The sequence below is a fragment of the Wasmannia auropunctata genome, unplaced genomic scaffold (assembly GCF_000956235.1).
Source record: "Wasmannia auropunctata unplaced genomic scaffold, wasmannia.A_1.0 LD334508.1, whole genome shotgun sequence".
Lineage (NCBI taxonomy): Eukaryota > Metazoa > Arthropoda > Insecta > Hymenoptera > Formicidae > Wasmannia > Wasmannia auropunctata.
Genome location: NW_012028382.1, coordinates 171,500 through 192,698, shown reverse-complemented (window position 1 = coordinate 192,698; position 21,199 = coordinate 171,500). Strand labels below are relative to the sequence as shown.

At 45.3% G+C, this 21,199-nt stretch overlaps 1 protein-coding gene across 2 annotated transcripts in view; it reads right to left on the bottom strand.

Annotated features, from left to right (window-relative positions):
- LOC105458484 (brain acid soluble protein 1) overlaps positions 1-21,199 on the bottom strand; it is a 93,402-nt gene that overhangs the window by 48,344 nt on the left and 23,859 nt on the right. Inside the window, exon 1 of one of the 2 annotated variants that reach the window (XM_011703818.1) lies at positions 3,545-4,080. The exons of the other annotated variant lie outside the window; for it this stretch is intronic. The gene's annotated coding sequence lies outside the window, so the exon portion shown is untranslated. Of the gene's footprint in view, positions 1-3,544; positions 4,081-21,199 lie in introns of those variants that run through there. 2 annotated transcript variants of the gene reach the window in all.

The following is a 21,199-nucleotide window of genomic DNA, read 5'->3' as shown; positions in this document are numbered from 1 at the left end:
TCCAATAAACCGATGAATAATAGTGTACCTCCGTAAGTTAAAAACTCCATGTCTCACTATTATCGCACTGCAAGCGACGAGCTAATCCTTGAATGAACAAGGATCTACTCTTTACATATCCTTCAACGGTGAGACGAGATAAACTCGAGATCGATGTACGCCCGCAACCTGACTCAACACTTCAAGTCGTTGTCACACACACATCCGCTGACTCATCCGATGCTCCAAATGACACACGCGCATTCTCCCATGATAAACAAAAAATTCTCTTCTACGACACTGCGCGAGAGTGCGCTCGTCCCCCAATTCCCACGGGCACGAAATGTGTGTGCGTGTGTGCGTTGTGTTGTACGCGTGGTCGTGTAACCGTACGCCCAATCAATCAGCCATTATTTCCTCGCGCCTGACGCGTCTAATTCGATGGTTCAGCTCGGGCAGAAACTAACACACATCGAACGAAACACTCAAGTAGCAGAATAAGAAGGAATAAACATATATATCATTATAAAGGTAAGATAACGACTGAAGGAAGCTACCAATCGGACGGCAAATGTATAACAAAGAGACCAACGCGGATGAACGGTCGTTCGCCTATTGAAACGGCACTTTTGACATTGTGATTAGTTAGGAATATAGACATACCACTGCGGGCTGTATATTCTCGACGCTTCCTTTTTGTTCCTCGCGTCTCATTCTTTCGCCTACATTGTACTGACCCTATTTTTCGTTCCCGAAAAAAAGACATCTGCTCTTTCTCTCGCAGCCGTTATCGAAATTGAGAATAACGTAGCGCGTTACGAAGAATAGGTGTCGAACCCACCACACGCGCGGGCCCGTATGCGAGGAGCGGGACGCGTGTCCCGCATGCGTGAGCAGATACATACCGCGCGCGCGCTCGCACGTGCTCGTTCCGCCAAAAACCCGACGTCGTAAGGGCAAAGTTAGTGGGCCTGAAAACTATGCGCGTGTATACGCGTACGTATATACCGGACCGCGGCGCAGAATGGAATCTATTTTTGGCCCGGTTGCGGCGCGTGCAACCCCCTCGGTCCGCGTGTAAACACGCGACCAGAACGCAACAGGGGCGCGAATAAAGTCCCAGGAAACGGATCCTAAAGAGCGCCCGTAAAATACGACGCCGGACAAATCAAGAACAGATTCGCATCGACGGCAAAAGCTTTAGAATCGGCAGAATTAACGCGACCGACAAATCAAATAGCGACACGTGCGAGAGATTCAACACTTCAATATTCTGGAGCACAGGACCAAAACTTTTCCGCAACGAGCAATGACAGACAAGTTCGGTCGACTGCGATTAGCGCTGCAGACCATCGAAATCGAGTTCGAGTCTCGTATATCTTAAAGACCGGGAATCGTATTGAATGCTGAATGCACTACCAAGAGCAAACCGCCTTCTCTCTTTCTTGGAGGCTGCGCGCGAACGAGAGAAAGGCAGATGTGGTCAAGTTAACGACCCGTTATCGCATGGACAACGACGACGACGACGACGACGACGACGATGACGACGACGATGACGACGACAACGCTGCCGCCGTTGCTGAAACTGGTTGCTGCCGATTGCAGGAAGCGGGGCGCGGATCGAGGGGTTTCGCGCGGCGAGCCCCGTAATGGAGGAGAGGCCCCGGGGCGCGTTGCAACGAGGAGCGGCGGCAAAGCGCGAGGCGAATCGCGTTCGCGCGAGAGGTGCGCTTGACGAGGCCACGATCGAACAAACGAACCGGTCGGACGTATATATGCACGCACGGTGCAGGTGTACCGACGCAGGTCGCGCGCGCGTCTCCCCGCCGTCGCGCCGCGAGCGAATTTTCGCAGGAAAGACGTTCGCGTCGCGGAAGGCGTCGTTGTATTCATTTGCACACAATGCGCACGCGATGTTAATTAACGGAAACATATAATCGGCAATACGAACGACGTCGTATGACGATGACCGGACGCAAATGCAAGCCTTTGCCAGCCGACTATAAGTGGACAAGCATTTTTTTTTCCTTTGCCGTGAAAATGATGATCGTCGAAAGAGAGAGAGAGAGAGAGAGAGAGAGAGAGAGAGAGAGAGAGAATTGAAGGATGAAAACGTGCGGTGCGAAAGATCACCATGCGCATGGAGAAAATGTGAGAACAAGATGCGTTTTGCAAAGTATCGGCATTATCTCCGAGCCTTTCTCTGCTCGAGAGCCGCCGCGCCGTTCCCCTAGCAGCCAACAATCGCTTCCGTGGAAGCCTTGACTGCAGGTAGAGGCCTGTTATACAAAATCGGCACAAAGACGAAAGAGAAAAACGAGAGGAAAGGGACGAGCGGATCGCATGGTGCGCTGTCGAGAACACCAAGAATAACATCCTTGCATTTTTTTTCCCTTCTCTGATTTTTTCTCTCTTTTTTTAATTCTATTAATTGTAAAAAAAAACTGACGAGTAAGCACAAGGATTTCTCAGGTATGAAATGTACCAGTTTGTCTGATCAGCTGATCATTCGGTCGTAAAATATTAAATGTGAAAATTTCTCCTCCTGACACACAAAATAAATTAGTTAGCTTAAGAGATCGATTAACAGTTCGAGATTAATTATTGCTATAACACTTAATTATTAATAAAATAATTAGAGATTCGTTCTAGACGATTTCAAAAAAATTTTCTCTGCCCCCGTAGATATATGGAAAAGATTACTCGTTTCCCTCCCCCCCCCTCTGACGATTCGAAATGTCGGTGGCGCGACAAAGAATACCGGCGGCGTAGCGGTATGCGCGATTGCGCGATCCCAAGCGCGGAAAAGGTCGGCTGGAAATCGCGCGTACGTACGTACCGTACGTACCGTATGCACGGTTCGATCGTTCGGGGGTTAAGAAGTGTGCGACCACCAAGCAGATGGTGGGGCACGGAATCAAGATGGCGTAACGACCGGTCGAGGGATCGTTCGTTCGTACTCGGTGACTATGCGAATCCCGGTGAGTGTGTTGCCGGCTCGACTCCCCGACCCGACCCCGACTTCCTCGCAGCAGCTCGCAGGGCGCAAGGGCTCGTCCTCTCGGGAAGGACGAGTGGGACGCCGACGTCCTCGAGGTTCCCCTCGGCGACGCGGCTGGCGCCGTCCGCTATATCGATTGCCGTTCCGGCTTGCCCATTTTCAAAATGGCGCGGGGAGGGGACGGTCGAAATCCGGATGCCCCGGAAACGGCGGGCCAAGTTCCCGGCTGGGACGGCTTCGCCACGGCGTTTTCCTGGAGCACGCGAAGATCGACCGTTCCTCTAGACGAGAAAAATCGTCGAGACATAAAAGACGACGACGACAACGACGACGATCACGGTGATATCGGACGTACGCAATACGTACGCACGCACGCACGCGCGCGTGCTCACGAAAAAGCTTTCCTGGACGCGCAACAGTTACTTCTCGAGGCACCGCCATAAAAAATAGCTAGCTTCCTTTTGTTCACCGAAAAAAAAAAAGAAACTCGACGATCGATCGGAGTCGTATGGAGATGAGGCGGGATGCCGGAACGATCGTGTCGCACCACGCCGGTGTACCTACCTCTCGAATGTCGGCAGTAAAAGCGCCGCGGTCTCAGAAATAATTTTCCCTTGCTGCGACGTTATGTATAAATATATACACGTTGCCGGCGAACGCACACTTCGTGATGCACCTTGTAATCCTTTCTCGACGAAATCGGAGTTTCACCGGGACGCACGTCCGGCGGCACAATGTAACGGCGTCTCTCACAGGTTCACGGGTGTACCGATACAACGGACGGGATGGGACGTTCGTGTTTTATCACGAGTACAACATGCGTAGGAAGAAAGACTCCTCTCCTCTCTCGCTCTCTCACCCTCTCTCTTTCACACTCGTACGGCGTGACGATGGAGAACCTTTTTTTTTCAGCGGGAGCACGATCGCGGACACATCCACTTGGCTCGGTAACGCGCGACCAACTGGCGGTGAACGCGAAGCGGAGCGGAGGGGAAGCCGCGTCCGTCTGTCGGTCCGTCTGTCCGTCTTTCTGTCACCAACGCGTTGCTCGCTCGCACCAACGAGCTGGTTCCCTCTCCCTCACTACTTCTCTCTCTCTCTCTCTCTCTCTCTCGTTTGTCCGTCCTTTCAGGATCTTTCTATCCCTCTCTCCTTCTCTCTCTTTTTCTCTTTCTATCACTTCGTTTCTGTCTCGCTCACCGTCCCTCTATCTCCTTTCCACTCTCTTTTTCGTTCTTTCTTCCCTCCCTTTCCTCCACCTTGCTCCTGGTCTTCTTCTTTCTCTCTATCTCTTTCGTTCTGTCTTCGCACGCACACCCTGTACACCGTTCTTTCTCTCTTTCTGTCTATCGACAGCCTCGTCCCTCTCTCGTAAATCGCAGGTACGTCGATGCTCCGAATAGAGGATCGTGAAAGGGCGCACCAGGAAAACGTGAACGGCGGTGGCCGTGTGTTTCTTCTGTCTCGCCGGAACGTCCTCGTCGAAGGATGTGGCCGGAGCGCGTGGCGACGACGTGCATACGCGGGACGAATCACAGGGCGAATCACGGGACTACGCGGCGGTGGCTGGGCTCTACGGTCGGGTTAATGATCGATCGGCTCCTCTCTCGGCGGCGCGCCGGGTAGCAGCAGCAGCAGCAGCAGCAGCAGCAGCAGTAGCAGCAGCGAGAGATATCTCGCCGTCGCCGCAAGAGACGCTCCTTTGTTCTGCTTAGCCTGCTGTTCGGTCTGCACGTCCTACACGCCCGCGACGCTCCCCTGTCCGCTCCTCCGTCTCGGAAAGCGCCCGAACGCCGACACGTATCGCGCGAGAGAGACCGATATGCCGCGAAATTCGCCTTATGCAACACGCCGCGATGGGCGCAGCAGCTCCGGCCTGCTCCGCGCTTTTCGTCTCCGTTTTTCGTTCGCGCCGGTCCTCGCGCTAAAATGCCGGGCCACCGATCCGCACCTCTCGACCGTCAGAGAAAGAATGAGTACCGTGAAACGGAGGGGTGGCAGGGATGTAACGGGCGAGCCCCGGCACCCCCGGGATCTCGTTCGCGGGCATGGTGGCAGCCCTGCCGACGACTCCAGCTCTAACCAGGAGCGAGAAGAGTGCGGGGTACGGAGGCGGTCGACGTTGGGCGGGGCCCTGTGTGTTACGAAGGGTTACTTTTACCTAGAGACACATCCGAATCTCTCGTTTCGTATGTCGAAGAAAGTAGCGATCTTCTCAGGATCGTGTCTTCAAATTCAGAGTCCGGAACTCCAATTCGACTCCGTTCGTCATGTCAAACTTAGCGAATTTCGTGGATACCGTAAAGACTTAGCAGAATATAGCTTTCTCCCAAGTAATCTCGTGCGAGGATGTTAGGATATGTTACACGTTACATGGTCGCGCACGATACGAGAAAATAAATTTTCCACAACGCAGCCCGTTTCCACATTTATACCTGAACGACTAGTTAAGAGAGCATGTCCATGAAATACTATTTTTATAAGACGTAAAAGCGAAAAGGAGGATACATTTAATATCGTTTAGGCACACGATAATGTTTACCGTGTGACAATATGCCAACAATATAGCTCGTTCACCTATATTAAATCTAATTCGTGGGCACCTAAAGTGCCAGGATGGAATCCTTTGATGAGCATTTTATGTCTTACGCGAAGCGAGGAGGATTAAATCACGTTCCTCTGCAAATCGAAGAAGTTCCCTCCTTCCTCGGATTGTTCGACTCCGAAACTGGTTTCCACGCCGCCTCGGCTAAATTTCAGTTAAGGATCGCGGATAACGATCCCCTGATTATAAGCTCGCGTTATCCCCGGTAACGGCGCAAATAGCCGGCAATCTCCCCCACGGTGATTTTTTTTTATCGTCCCGTATAACTCCAGCACAATCGCCGCTCGGAATCGCGTCTTAAGCTATCGCGAAATTTTCGTGGAAAACTTTTTATTATACGAAAGGGCGCCGCGCTCTAGATGCTCCAAGCGCGGTGTGTCATCCCGAGGAATTAGAAATTTAAATCTTTCAATCCGTTTCCTTTATTTTTCGGTAGGATTTCGCTCACGCCGCCGCAACGCGCAGCGCATTCAGGGAATTTCAAAAGAATTGATCAATGAGATCAATCGTCAAGCTAGATCGGTACAATGAATTTCCTATATTTCCTTTGATATAGTTCAACGAATCGACTAAAGACGATTAAAATGACGATTATCGCCGGTCGCTCGCGTAATCTCCCCGATTGCAGTGCACTACCTGGAAATCGGTAGTCGTCTGACTATGACGGTGGTGGCCGCTCGAGCGAAACAAAACACGCGTTATATACCTGCAGTCAGCTCCGGCTGTATTACGAATCGGCTTTCGCCTTTGGCAACGGGAAACCAGTGACTAACCAGTGAAAAACGACGAGCGAGAAATGTTTGAGATGATAAAATGTGGGTTATAATATAAGATAGTGAATGGAATTCGGGATATGATAAACGCCAATACGGCGAAATAAGCACAAGACGAAATAGAATGCTAATCCACTTTCGAATTTCCTGGCCGGGGTTATCTTTTACTCGCGATAAAGAGAGATAAATTTGGAATTCGGAAAACGCTGTAGTGAATGAAATCACGCAATCTAATCATAAAACAGTAGATAAGGAAGTCCATTGAGGAACATCGCTCGGTCATTTTTTTCAGACGTGTGTCAAGGATGAACCAAACGAAAGAAATTTATCAAAGATCCCAAAAGAAATTTATCGTTCAATGTCACACATTCTTCTCTTTCGTCGATAATCTTAATCATAAAAGGTCCGGGATTCCTAAGAATGTTATTCGATCGGCTCTCGTTGTCATTTTTTATGCGAGAGGAATTAATCCTCCGGAATCGCCTTCTCTCTCTTTATCTCGGCGCGTCGCTGTATTACGAGTAATGCAAGCGAGCTGATTCTTGCTGCCACGCCCATGGAGCGATCGTTTCGGCTCGTAGAAAGAGAGAGACCTACCTACGCGACGACGCTTAATGCAGAATACTTCCGTCATTTCGATCGGCTGCGAGACAAAGAAGCGATAAAGCCGTACGCGCGATTTCGTCTCCGATCCGTCGTTTATCTCCGGTCTACAATGACGCGACGTTTAAAGAGCCGCCGGGCCTAAAGAGCACCTCCTCACGATGCAAACCTTTCGCTACGAACCCGATCTGTCTGATCTGTCACGATCTCGTGCGCTAATGGCCGGCTATGCTAATCCGAGCCCTACGTAGCAACGACTCTCTCTCTCTCTTTCTCCCCCCCTCTCTCTCTCTCTCACACTTATGTAATTAGACGAGGGAGATAATTTCTGATTCGCGCACTCCGCACAACGGGCTACTAATTAAATGCAATTATCCGTTGGCAAACAAGTTTGATCCCCCCCGCGATTTGCCGTTCACAAAGCGAAACGTTTATTAACTCTTCTCGCCGGCCTCGGTCTGTAAGAGACTCTTGAATTTTGTTTCGAGGTTAAACGGCGTAATTGAAACTAAGATCGGATCAAGGGGGTCAGCAATTTTGTAATATCAAAAATTAATTAAAATTAATATTGTAAAATCATTAGAAAGCGATTTCTTATGTTTTATACGTTACGTTACATTTGAAATTTATATAATTTAATTGTTTATTATGTAGAAGCATCACGCACACACGTTCGTGAGCGATTTATAAGTGATTAAAAATAAAATAAATGTCACAATTAAATAATAAAATTAAATAAAGTTAAATAATAAATCTATATGCCTTATTTATTTCTAGATGCGTTTTGTTTCAATTCCACGAGTAATACAACCAAGAGATTTAATGTGCAAGACGTTAAAAGCTATAATCTCTCTCGGTATATTCATAAAAATTTTTGTCTCAGTTCTGAGTAAGGGAAACTAGCCTTTAATACAGGGCTAATTACGAATCACCATACATAGTTACGATCGTTACGCACTGTCACGAGCAAGTCATCGCTAGAGCATCCGCGCGATTTGTCGGGCACCTGTCGCTCGGATGAAGGATATCAATATTTACCAGCGCCGCGGCTTCGCCGCCGGTATGCAAAACTGCTTACGCATCGTTTAAGTGTAAGACGTCGTATGGTAATCCGACTGGAATGTGTAAGCTCTAATCGTCGTCTCGATTCACGACAATCAATCCCGCGGCGCACTCGGCGGCTGGGATCCACTTTCGTGGTTCGTCACCGGAAATCGGCTATCAGGGAGACGGCAGCAGAGGAAGATCACTCCTTCTCGGTACCGTATCGTCTATATATACATACACATGTGTGTATATAAGCGCGTGTTGCGCGTCGGCTAAGATGCACCGGCGCATTCCATGCCGAGGACACTCTCGCGCGCGAGTGAAACAATAACCGGATAGTGATTTCCCACGAAGGAAAACCTACTCGTAACACCTGCGCAGAATCCTGACCTCCCACAACTAATATTACTAACGACGAAAAAACAAAAGAGAGAAATGCTGAATGTAAACTGCGAGGGAGTTCGCGCTTGAATTACGAATGCCTGAACAATCCAACAAACAAACTTTTCTAATTACGTTACGGAAATGATTAAACGGACAGGAGATACAGCTCCTGAAGTTGCTGAAATCATGAAAGACACGAAAATATCGCGAGGTTTACAATATTTCATTACACGTAATAAGTTCCATTGTGTGAACGGAACGCCTTCTCGACTTAGTTTTTAAAGACTTTGTTATGAAACTGTCAATTCTCTTCTACGTTTAAATCGCGTAATTACATTTCAGTTCCCGTCGCGCACAAAACGATTTTTCATTCGACGGCAGTACAAACAATTACACGAGCAGCATCAGGATTATTCCAAAACGGGGAAAGTTAGGAGAGTTCAAACCAAAATGAACTTTGGTCAAACTTTTCGAGTTAGCAAAACGTTTCCCCGGGCGTCCGGAATCACAATGGCGTTCGCCCGTCCCCCGCGGATTAAAGATTCGACGGCGAAGCCCGTGCCGAATCGTAAAACTGACAGGCATTCTCTCTCCGCGAGCGTGATGAAGAAACGAGGCCGTAAATTCCGGGTAGTGCGCGATACGGATTACTCACTTGGGATGACGACGAAACGATGAGCGACGACGATGACGATGTCGTAACGCGAATTACTCATAACGCCGCCGCTGTTTCTAACACTGCCGAACTATCGCGACGAGCTCGTAATACAATCCGAAAGTTAAATGGCCAACGTCGACGAGAGTATCCGTTTTTTGCACGAACCTCTCAAAGCCTTGCCTTACCTTAACAAGTAGGTATATGTAGATATACGAAACAGATATAATATAAACAGGAAACGGCGAGGAAAATGTCTCTATTTCGATGTCGAGAAATAAATCTTGAGTTACGAGAGAATTCTGGAAAACTATATTATACGTTTCAACAATCTTGTTAGACATCGATTACTTCCGGTTTAACAGAATATTACGGGAAAATGTATTCTAAGCTCAGAAAAATTTCTAATTGAGAGAAAGTGCACGATTTGTGGTGCACCACATATATTAAACGCGTTCGTAATACAAGGGCTGCCCACGAATTAATGGAAATCGATTTCGGAGGCACCCGCGAGCCTTACAGATTCAATTTATCTGTTATAAAGCGATTCTCTCTTTCTCTCTCTCTCTCCCCTCTGATGCGTTTGGCGCACGTCCTATAATCGAAATCTATCTCCTAGATAGATTTCCAATTACCGGGCAGCGTTACAGAAACGCGCGCCGTAAAAGTAATTCGATTAAACCGCCGGGGCGTCCGAGAGGCGTGCTGTTTCGACAATAAATCCCTGCTATTTCCTCGTAATTTCCAAAGTTGACTCCTTCGCAATCGCACTGACGGAGAACCGTCGTCAGTCGGATTAACAAGTGAAGTCACGTAGGACGTTAATTTAACGAACGATTCTTTGTGAGGGATTTAACGCTCCATCGAACGACAAAATGTAGCGCGAGCTGAAGCACTTCTTAAATTAATGGTTAAACATCCTGCAAACTTGGACTCTACAGAAGTTTACAGTTTAATAAGAATAAGTGGTTTTTTTTTTAATTTAATTCTAACAATTCTTTAAGTATGTTTACACTTCTTGCTTTCGCTCTCATCGCATGGCATGTACCGTCGGGTTCTAAGTAATCGTCTTCAATTAAACGTAGCGGGCGTGCTGAATGGCGAAACGGATAACAGAGAGCGTACGCTGTCACGACTCGACGGCGATAATTGACATTCTTCCGCGGCTGAAAAAGGCGAGCCCGCAAGCTCGCTCGCGCCGCGCGCGTTAACTCAATTAGACGCGACAATGAGAGCGATCTCTATGTTTCCATAGAACGACGGTCGTTATCAGTAGACAATGGCAGCGCGGCAGCGACCAACCAACGGCGGTCAGCAGTGCGGTGTGGTCGGTGCAATTTCTTTGTCCCTTGTGTGTACCGTATTGCGCACGTCGCGACGCGACGCGTTCGTCGTGCTGACGATGCTTTTCAGGGATTTCCCCGAGCGCATCGTCACTACGTAGTTGACTACGTACTAGAAACGAAGAACGAAGCTCTACTCTTTTATCGCACTTTGCTCTCCTTTATGTGTTGCCCCGCTTTTCTGCGCCGCATATTACCGCAACGTTTCCGCTCCGAACGACGTCGCTCGGATGCTCGACGACGGCCAGAGAGCAGAGTTTTTTGCGTGGAAACGACGCGACGATTTTTGTATATGTCGCAGAGATTTCAACGTACAAAGTGAGTTTCGCCCGCGGCAAGCTTGTCGCGGCAACGTTTATTATGCAACGTACATAACAAAGCAACGGCTACGTTACTTCAAAATTTCTTGAAGCCGTTACTATGTACACGTGTAACATTCATACAACATTTTCATTATTTAAACGAACACGGTAAACGGAAATTGCCGGATTGACGACAAACAAGTGGGGAACGTAAACAACTTGGATAATTAACTGGAAAATATAATTAAAATACGTAATAATAAAATATGTCGTTAAATTTTCTAACACGATACACAAAGCTTTTCTGTGCGGAACGTCACTCTCTAAATTTTCTGGAGTGAATCTCACTCCAAAAGAGTGAAAATACTGTCCAGAAAATTTAGAGAGCACCGCCCCGAGGAATGACCGGAGCGATAGCGGATTCAGTAGGAATGCGATAGATGATTAGATCAGCCGTTCAACGATAAATCAATTTATCGCACTGAACGAGGCACTGAGCAGTTTAATATGTCACGTTCCACTGCTTCTCTTCGAATACCCACGTTCAACGAAGACGAATCTGTGCGCAAATGCGAGAGACATGGCAGAGAGAGCATCGCCGGCGCCATTCGCAGGAAACGACGACGACGACGACGACGACGACGATGACGAGAACCGGCTCTAAGGAGCGGCTCTGCTCGCCAACGGTACAACGGCGAACATATGGCGAACGAGGCGATTTCCATGATACGTCGCGATAAGACGCCACATTGGTACGCAGACACGCGAGCCGAGCGAGTGCACTCGCACTCGGGCGACTTACATGGATCGTGAGTTAGCCCGGCGGCATAGCCGAGAGCGCTTGCATCGCAATCGCGAGATTAAGGGATTAAAGATTCAATGAGATTTTAACCAGACGCCAGACTTACAACTCCTGGAGCGAAGTTCCTCTTACGCTTACGATGCAAAATACGCCAGGGCGGAATTTTGCGCGAACGTGGGGATTACCGAAAGTTGTAAATTCCTACACGAGCCTCTTAGAGCCGTCGAGCTAAACTTCACTTTTTGAAAATTTCTTAATTACAGTACCGTAGTACATAATTACTGTAATTAGTCTATAATTTTAGCAATTTCCTCTGCTTTTTATTTCATGGATCCGATCAGTTTGACTTCTGGGGAGACTGATATACGTACAAGTAAAAAAAAAAAAAAATAAATCGTTTGTTCACGAAGTGAACGATTTTCTCAAAATATATCAAGAAACAGTTTACCTCGCTCTGATTTTAATTGATGGACGACAGAATTGTATCTTTTCTCTTCGACTGGACGATGTTTGTGCGAAGTTGAAGAGGAAGTCGGCGAAAATAAATAAGAAGGAATGCGCCTCGAGATAGAGAGGGTGCGGAAGAAACATTAACCTCTGGACGTCTCTTGACCCGCGGCATTATATACGTCGTAAATTAATAAAGTGGTTAACGACGGGGGGATAAAAAGGTTCTCATGGTTCTTCGTAGCTTCGAGATCGCTCTTTCTGAAAGGAATCAACGGAGAGATTGATGTGAGTAGGCGCGCATCGGCCAGAACAGAAGGAACCAATCGCGAGAGTAACGTATTCCCAGGGCTCGTAATGTATAAAATAGAGAGAACAGCGAGATAACATTATTAAACTCGCGCTGATCAAATCTCGGTAAAGTTGAATCATATATTTCTGCCAATCACACACACATATTTGAAAGAAGGAGGACCACCGCCATCTCCAAGAAACGGAAATTACGAGATTGCTTTCACGAAACCGTAACATTACGTCGAATTTCTCCAGTAAATTCACTCGCGAGGAATTGCGAGAGAATTTCGAGTGCAATTTCTCAAGATTGATCCACACTTAAACGAGCGTCTCGACGAGCCACGTGCGGATGTAGCTGGAGTAGTTGACGACGGTGTCGATCCTGCACGTTCTCCGACACGTTTGGTGCCGGAAACGGAAGCTCCACCTTAGTCGATGGTCGCAAATAATGTTTGTGCGAACGCGCTCGAAGAATGTCGCATGGCGATGTGTAGTCGGGTATCTAATCGCTGTCTAACTAACACAAACGTCGCGTACGCGCGATATCCTGCTGCGATGTAAAGAAAGGAGCGCTGTTAGTGCTTCGTGTAATTTAATCATTCCAAGTTGAAAAGTCGATTCCCAGTTCATATATTGATCTTGAACGTTGTATTTGTATCAGATAAATAGAATTTTCATTAAATAGAGATTAAATACGGATCTAACTGTTTCCGTCGAAAGCGAAACTGTATATATATCGCGACTAACTGTACTTCAAATTGAATTACCGCACATCTTCAGAGCCGGTCGTTTGGTGACCCCAATTGGATCGATTACCAATTAAATTGAATTTTGGACCGATCGGCTTAATTAAATTTAGAGAAACTTTAGCCAGAATTCAACAGTATAATTGATGCAATATTTAATACAATGTAAAATAAATATATAATATTTTAATAGTGTAATCTAATATACATATATATAATATTTAATAATACAATTTAATATGTAATAATATAAATTGTTTCAAAAAATAATTTTGTATGTACAAAATTAATAAATTTTATTACGCAATTAGTTTCTATTATATAATTTGAATTTCATATATAATACATAAACAATAATACAATTAAAATAAGTAATCAAATAATAATGGGATTAAATTAATTAAAATTATTTTAAAACTTAACGACTGCATTTAATCGCATCAATTTATATATTGTTGCGTGCGAACGTGAAGGGCGTGCACGAAGCCCAGCCAAGCGGTCGTGCGTCGCGGGTACGTGCAGCAGACATGTCGTGGCCTTCTTACCGAAAGAACGAATGAATGAACGAATAAACGCCCGCGCGCAAGACTCGGGAAGGTCGACGACCAGATGTGGAGGGAATATCGCGGATCGCAAAACGGTTCGACGAAAATGCAATTGGGTGCAAGGTCATGCGCGGCGCTCTGATTCGCTGCCAAGAAGGCAGGCACCAAGAGGCGTTTGCACGGTCAGTTTCCGCCGCGCTATTAAACTTAGAGGAAAGCTTCCGCGGCAAGAATCGCAAGCGAGAACGCCGCACGACACACGGCAATTTGCCCGACACGCGTCGATTTGTCAGTGTCAACGTAGGTGGCCCGAAACGTCGCACCTACGACTTCCCTTTTACCGGCCTCTCGCGGGATGGAATTGGCTCGCGCGCCTGCATCCGGTTCCGTCGGTCCATGAATCACGCCATTGAGATTGGAAAAGGCTATTTCTTCTTTTTCCGCGGATTTGTCGTTGTCGCCGTAACTCATTGCTACCAATCGCCAGGAATCGCGTTAATCGATCGTCGTCGAAATCGCGTCGTCTCTTCAGATTAACGACCTATATTTGATCGAAGCGATTATTTCCCGACGATGAGGGAAAAACAACGTTTAGAAAAAAAAAAAACACCAGCGAGAATCGTGAAGTTTTTCAAACTATTTTGACGTCCTTTTTTAATTGCGTAAATGTTTTATCATTAACGCGCTTTATAGGGAGAAAGCTCGAGAATTTCGCTAGTTTCACAGAGGCGTTGAACGATCACTTGTAAATTATAATAATCCTGTGATGCTTCATTATGATTTCAGCACATGTACGTGGCATTACGCTGCTTCCGAACCGTGGCGCTCGTACATCCGATTAGCGCGTGCATGCATCTATGCGTCGCGTAACAAGCTGTTAAGAAATATATCGAGCACTCTCCGCATGAGCTTCGCGAATCGGAGAAAGAGAAAGGAGAAGAGAACTTGTATCAGGCACAAATATTTACTCGTGTCAACATAAACCAAACGTCACGCTATTCTTCCGGGCTACTTTATCGTGCCACTTTATCGCGGCATATAATTCGATCTCGAAGACCTACCTATATCCCCGTCGCATTTTGTCGCGTATAAAAGACGGAGAAAACTACGTGCACGATTTGCATATCATTCGCAGGCTAATGTCAAGCCCCCTCCGGCATACGACATATCAGACCGCGTATATGCAAGCTTCGTATATAATTTACGGTCGTTCTCCATTCGCAAATATCAGAGAGACTCGAGAGAGCAAATTAAGATATCAAATTTATATTAATAGTTTGTATTAAAATTTAATTAATAACATATTAATAATAAATTTAATGAAGTACTTGTGTGCCCATTGCTAACCAATCTTTCTCTCATTTCGACCCCAATACTACTCGTCTGGCACTCCAGTCTGACGCTCTCCCGCACACAGGAAAGCACCCGAAAAGGGCGCTATGCGGATAATAATTCTCACGAACAAATCTCCGAATCCCCTCGACTTCAAAGCGTCCAACGACCACTAATGTCGCATTATTCGACGTCGCCGGTTCCGGCGACCTCATAAACGCGCACTCGCATTCTCTCTCTCTCTCTCTCTCTCTCTCTCTCTCTCTCTCTCTCTCTCTCTCTCTCTCTCTCTCTTTCTGTCTCTCCACGAATCATACTGCGCGACCGTATCGCCGACACAGACCTGCCATTTTAATACGGTTAAACCTCCACTTCCGAATAAAACTTCATCAGCCCCCGCACGAATCCCTCGCATCCGTCGGAACTGTGGACGGCTGGCGCCCAAAATCGCTCGTGTGTGCATCTCCCGCGCGCACGCCGGCCGCTCATAATTTCACGCACGGCGCGTAAAATACGCGCACACAAGCGCACGCCGTACCCCCACACGTGTTCACGCCCTCTACGTAGTGCTAATGCGAATGCATGCCGTGCACTACCGAGATGCGTGCGGATGCACTTCCCGTGAAACTTTTGTTTCCTTTTCACCCCCGTCCTGCGGCGGCGGCGGAGCCGACCATCGATATCTCCCCTTCCTTGCACGTGCAAAATATCGGACTTTTACTCTTCTATCGCACGGTGAACGCATTTGTCGAGGCAGATGTCGAGGAAACGCTTCGGCTATCGTTCGGAAGATCGGAAAACTGCGATAGCACACCGCAGCAAGCCGTATCATCCGGGATTTCGAGAAAACCGAAATGCGTGCTAGCTAAAGGGCACGTTTGCACGTTTGATTTGAATTTAAAGTTTAGCTAAACGTTCGAAAAAAAAAAGAAAGAAAAAAAACGTTTCGTCGGAACTCGAGAATACTCGAGGTGATTGTGGTTTCTTACATATTTTATAATATCCGCTTATAAATATGCTTTCAAAATGTTATCTCGCAAAAGGTGAATAATTTTGAAATATCCGCGTCAATGAACAGTTTCCGTAGTTCCCGCGAAAATCCCGATACCCCCTTTATTACGCACCCTGCACACCACGCACGATGAATTATTCACTTTCCGTGATGCACAATGCGCGGACCCCGCGACGAACAATTGTCTCTCGTATATAATTGGGTAAACAGCGTGTCGATCGTGCCTGTAATTACAAAAATATCATGGCCAACCGAAATACGGGCATCATTCATAAATTTACGTCATGTGACGAATGACAAGTCCAACAGTGACAAATGATTTCTGTTTGAATAGCGTAAGGCAGACGGGGGCCACCTCCTTTTCCGGAAGTCACGCCGACGGAGCGTGAACCTTCTCTTCCGTCTTTCATGATTTCCAAAGCCAGCTCCCATGATATACATGGAATATCAACAAGAATGGTAATTTATAGACACCTCAAAATGACCCTCTTAATTCAGAATCTGTTTTACGAAGACCAGAAATAAGTAATACCAGAATAGATACAACTATCGAGAACATTCCACAAATAAAAATGGGCAAATTAAGGGAATCCTAGACTTCTGCTGGCACACAAAATCTTCAGAGAAGCAAAGATAGATTGACCTTCATTCAAATTTCTAATATATTTATGTGTGTGTGTGAAGACAAACGATCAAAATGGCAGGTGTGCTAAATCGCGTATGTTAAAAATACAGTCGACGGCGAACGGCGGACGATAAGTATTTTCCACGTGGCTCGATATCGAAAGTGACAGCGAAAGAGACGAGCGGAAAAATGCAGTTGTTTAGCATGACGCGTTAGCATATCGATATCCCGACGGGAATAATTCATCCCCGTGCCACGTCTTCGGTGGACGGCGGTGCCGATGGACGCGTGAAAAGGAGTCGATTTGTCATGTGCAACGGATGCTCCGCGAATTCTTTACCGCGCTATAACTCGAGCTCTCTCGAGCCGAACGTTATGCCGAACACGCGCGTGCAACGAAACGCGCACGCATAACTAACGTCCGAATTCCTTTTCCTTCCCCTTTCATTTTTCCGCTGTTTATTATTCTTCGTTTATTTCCCCAGTATCAGATAAGGATTCAGTTGAGGATTCAGCACAATTCGAAGAATAAAATAAAAACAGCGAGATACTGAAATATTACAGCGACACGTTTAATATACTTGTACAGTATCGAATTTCTATCGCATTAATTTTCAATGGCAGACTCCTCAACTAATTGAAAATCTTAGAATCTCAGCGATTTCTTTATTATTATAATGGTGTATGCATGGTGCACGTCATATAATTATCCAAATGTACTTTACAATTTATACATGGAAAGAATGATTTTGTTGAAAGACCTAAAAATTTTGCTAAAAGCAGATCTGAAAATAATTGTTTATTGAATCATCAAAATAATTTGTTGGAATGTTAAAACTGATAAGTATTGCTACAAAACGTTTTGATATTTTAGCAATCATTTTGACTTTCGCACAAAATAATTTTGACTATTGAACAAAAATTATTTTCAGATCTGAATTCAGCAAAATTGTTCTTTCCGTGTTTTGGAACGTTACGTCGAGATGTCTTAATATTCTTAACAATGTCATTATAACAACAGACATAGGTATCTCACAAATGTTGGTAATGTACAGAGAAATAACGACGTGGCGTCGCGTCGTTTGCCATTAGCATATCCCGATATAGCTTCGAGGGAAGTTTTGCAATAGCGAGATACATCTGCTTTCTCCCTATCGTACAACGCCCGACAAGGCCATTCGTCGTGCCGTACGCGAACAATAATGAAGCGCGATTTGCCTAAAACACTAATGGCGCATTGTGCCTCGGTGGGCTCTCATCGTTCCTGCGAGACCGCCGTGCCGGTATATCACCACCGGCGGCGATGCAATTAAGATCTAATTAAGCGTCAGCGAGAGAAATACGACGCTGAATTCATTCATAAGATGACACACGCGCGCGCAAGTAGGATACTTGCGATATATCTTTCGTTAAATCAATGAGTTTTGCTTAGCGAAAACAAATAAGGGCCGTAAAACAAACACCCCTCACGGTATTAAATACTGAGATTTATGACTCCAGCTGACTGCTTGGGAGAAATAAGTCTTTAATAAATTCTGATAAAGCTCAATTTAAATGGAAAGTAACTTTCCGTTATTCATCCTACTTTTACAGTTTTGTTGTAACAGAAGATAAAGAATTATGTTTTCCTTTGGTCCATTTTTCAAGTATATTCTGAATAAAAAAACATGAACTTCTCGCACTTGCCGTTAACTCCGTTAATACCCTAAATAGGATATATCGTCACGGATCGAAATCAACTCACGTACTCGCCTTACCCGATGGTCAAGACCGACCGGTACACGTATGGTAAAGGATAAACCGACGGGACATCATCTTGGAGATTGAATTAAATACACTCCTAGAAGAACGCGGCCGTTATACGTGCGTGCTATAACGGTCTCGGGACGACCATGACCGCGAGATCACGGTGACTGGGTGACCCGTGTAGCTTCAATACCGTACGAACCGTACGAGAGCGAATAAAAAAAATTAACGTGTTGTCTACAGAGATATTTTTTTTAAAGTCGCGTACGTTTTACAGCTCAGCGTTGTGTCACACATTAGTCTAATCATAAATGTTCCCTGCAGGATAAAAACATTTTCCCGGTTAATCAATAAAAAAAAAATTAAAAGATTAATCTAGCTTTAATAAAAAGAGAAAAAAAACATTGTACGTTATGGAAGCTAAGAGGACAGATGGGAAACTTGAATGTGAACCAATATACATAAGTAGCGTTATTCAACGTGAACGTGGTACTATAGAAACGCACGAATGCCGCTCTTGTCTGGCTCATAAGTGACATTGAATAGACCGAGAAACTGCGTTTTGTCGGACCATTTGTGTAGTCCATTCTACGGCGCTCAACGACAATGACGAAGCGATTAATGACACCGTGTGAGCACGCATATACAAAGGACTGATGATACTCTCTATGCACTGGTCGAGCGCGTGTCTCGGTAGGTGTACATGCACGCAGAAAACGGAAGTACCGATTAGTATTATATTTTTACTGACGGCAGCCAAGCAGTCAACTAGATGTACCGAACGAGCTAATTTCAAGGCACTTCGCGAGTCTTTCGCGAAACAAAAGAACTTTAAATCCCAGCGATCCTTTCTTGTGAAACGTTTGATATTTCCTGTGAATTGATAACAATAAATTCGGGACTAGGGCAATAAATTAGTAATGAATTGGCACTTAATTATGACAAATATTCAAACTTTTTTTTATAGAGGTAGGGGTGCTAGGTTCACAGACGTCAGAAATTTTGCGCACAAACAAACCAAAGAAAAAGAAAAATCGACATCCGCTAATACAAATGTTGATAAATTTATTTATGCGATAACTGATAGTTAAAGTCAGTTGTGAAAAAAAAGACAAAATAAGTCGATGAAAATTCAGAAACAAAAATTCTAACTATTTCTCTCGACCTCATGGTTTTCAGTCTAGTGGTCGAAGACTACCAGAAAGTTCTCAAAGTAATAAAAATGGTAGTCGAAGAACGCTTTACTTTATCCTGCAGGATCGTTTAAAGTGCAATAAAACGACTCAGCTCTTTGCGACCGAATGTTCAAACATGGACATTTTTCTCTTCCGAAAGCTCGAAAATTCGAAGTTTTTTTTAACCGCATACTTGTTTGAGACGTTGTGTTGCGATTTACGAGAATGATGAAATTTAATATTCTATTGGTTAAAACATGTTCTTAACAATTTAAATATGATATATATTAATAAAATATTTATTAAATTGATCAGCATAACATCGGCATAATGTTCTGCAGGAGAGATATTTCTGTACAACAGATTCCTTTTCTAACATTTTTCCGTATAACTCTAAAATCACCATTTCTATTTTCTCATGATTATATTTGAAATCCATTCGCGTACGTCGAGTCTTATTAACTACAAAATGCGAAGGGAGGATCCCAGACCGCCACGTCGGCTGAATAACGATCCGCTCTGCCAGAGCTCTAAAATTCATATGGACAAGAAGCCTCCGTTCGCATTGCCGAGTCACACGCAAGACCAGTGCAAAAGATTAAAATAGCATTCATGCTAAGTAAATAAATAACAGTAAAATGATAAAATAACAGCACAAACTCATACCAGTAAGACGTAAAAACTTTATCTTTCTAATTATGTATTTTAAAAAGTGCAAAACAATTCTCTTCATTATCTAACATTATCGCTTATTCATTTTTCTCTCTAATTTTGTCTGTAACTGCTAAGCAGAAGTTGATTAATCAGGCGAGAAAGATATCCTTCTTTTTTTATAAATGAACCTCTGGCGGTGCTTTGAAGAATATTTTAAAAACGCGATTATAAAATTCGTTTATATTTTCGCGTTTTGTTCTGCGCTCGATAAATTTCGAGAGATAAAGGATCTTCGTGTTATAGAGAATTCTGCATTTCTGGCAACACTGGGGAGAAACGACGATCGACCCTTCACGATTGCGACGAACTCAACCGGACCCCGACGGTGTGCCACGAGGGTTGCCGCTTTCGTATTGATTGTGTGTACGTCGGATGATTCATGGGGCACTCTGGTACGGTGACCACCCCCGCAATATTCTAAGCAGTCGCTACCGACCCCAAGCCTCGGTGCTTATCCCCTGGCTGTCGAGGCGGAAGGACACTGGCTGGAAACTACACGTCGAGATACGGCAAATGAAGGGCATTATGCAGCCCCCTCCGCTAAGTGCACTGCAAATTCGGGGAAAAACGAGACAACGCCACCTGCAAGGCCTGAAGATGCAGTTGACATTGCAGTGATATGTGCGCTATTCTAAATAGTTTAATTCCATGGCATATCTGTTTCTGGAAAATATACATGTTATCGAGCATATTAGAATCACGAACACACATACGTATACAAAATAAAGTCAGTAATTAAATTTAGCAAAGACGCAGTTGTGATTATAAGTAACCGAAATTAAGCAAGCCACTTAGCTGCAATGCTCGGATCACCTCGCGCAGGTGAAAGCACCAAACAGGTTTGAGAAAAAAAGGAAGACTGTAAAAACAAAGAAGAAAGAGTTTAGAAGAGATAGTCCACGATGCCTAGCATTTGGAACGCGAATTCATTAGCGAATCCCTAAAGTAACCAGATAATAAAAATGTCGCGATCATAAGTGCCACACCTGCCGCCTCAAGTTTCAAGAATATTTCGCACAGGTGCATCGAAACGAGCGCTTATAAGTGCACGAGAACTCGATCAACCGAA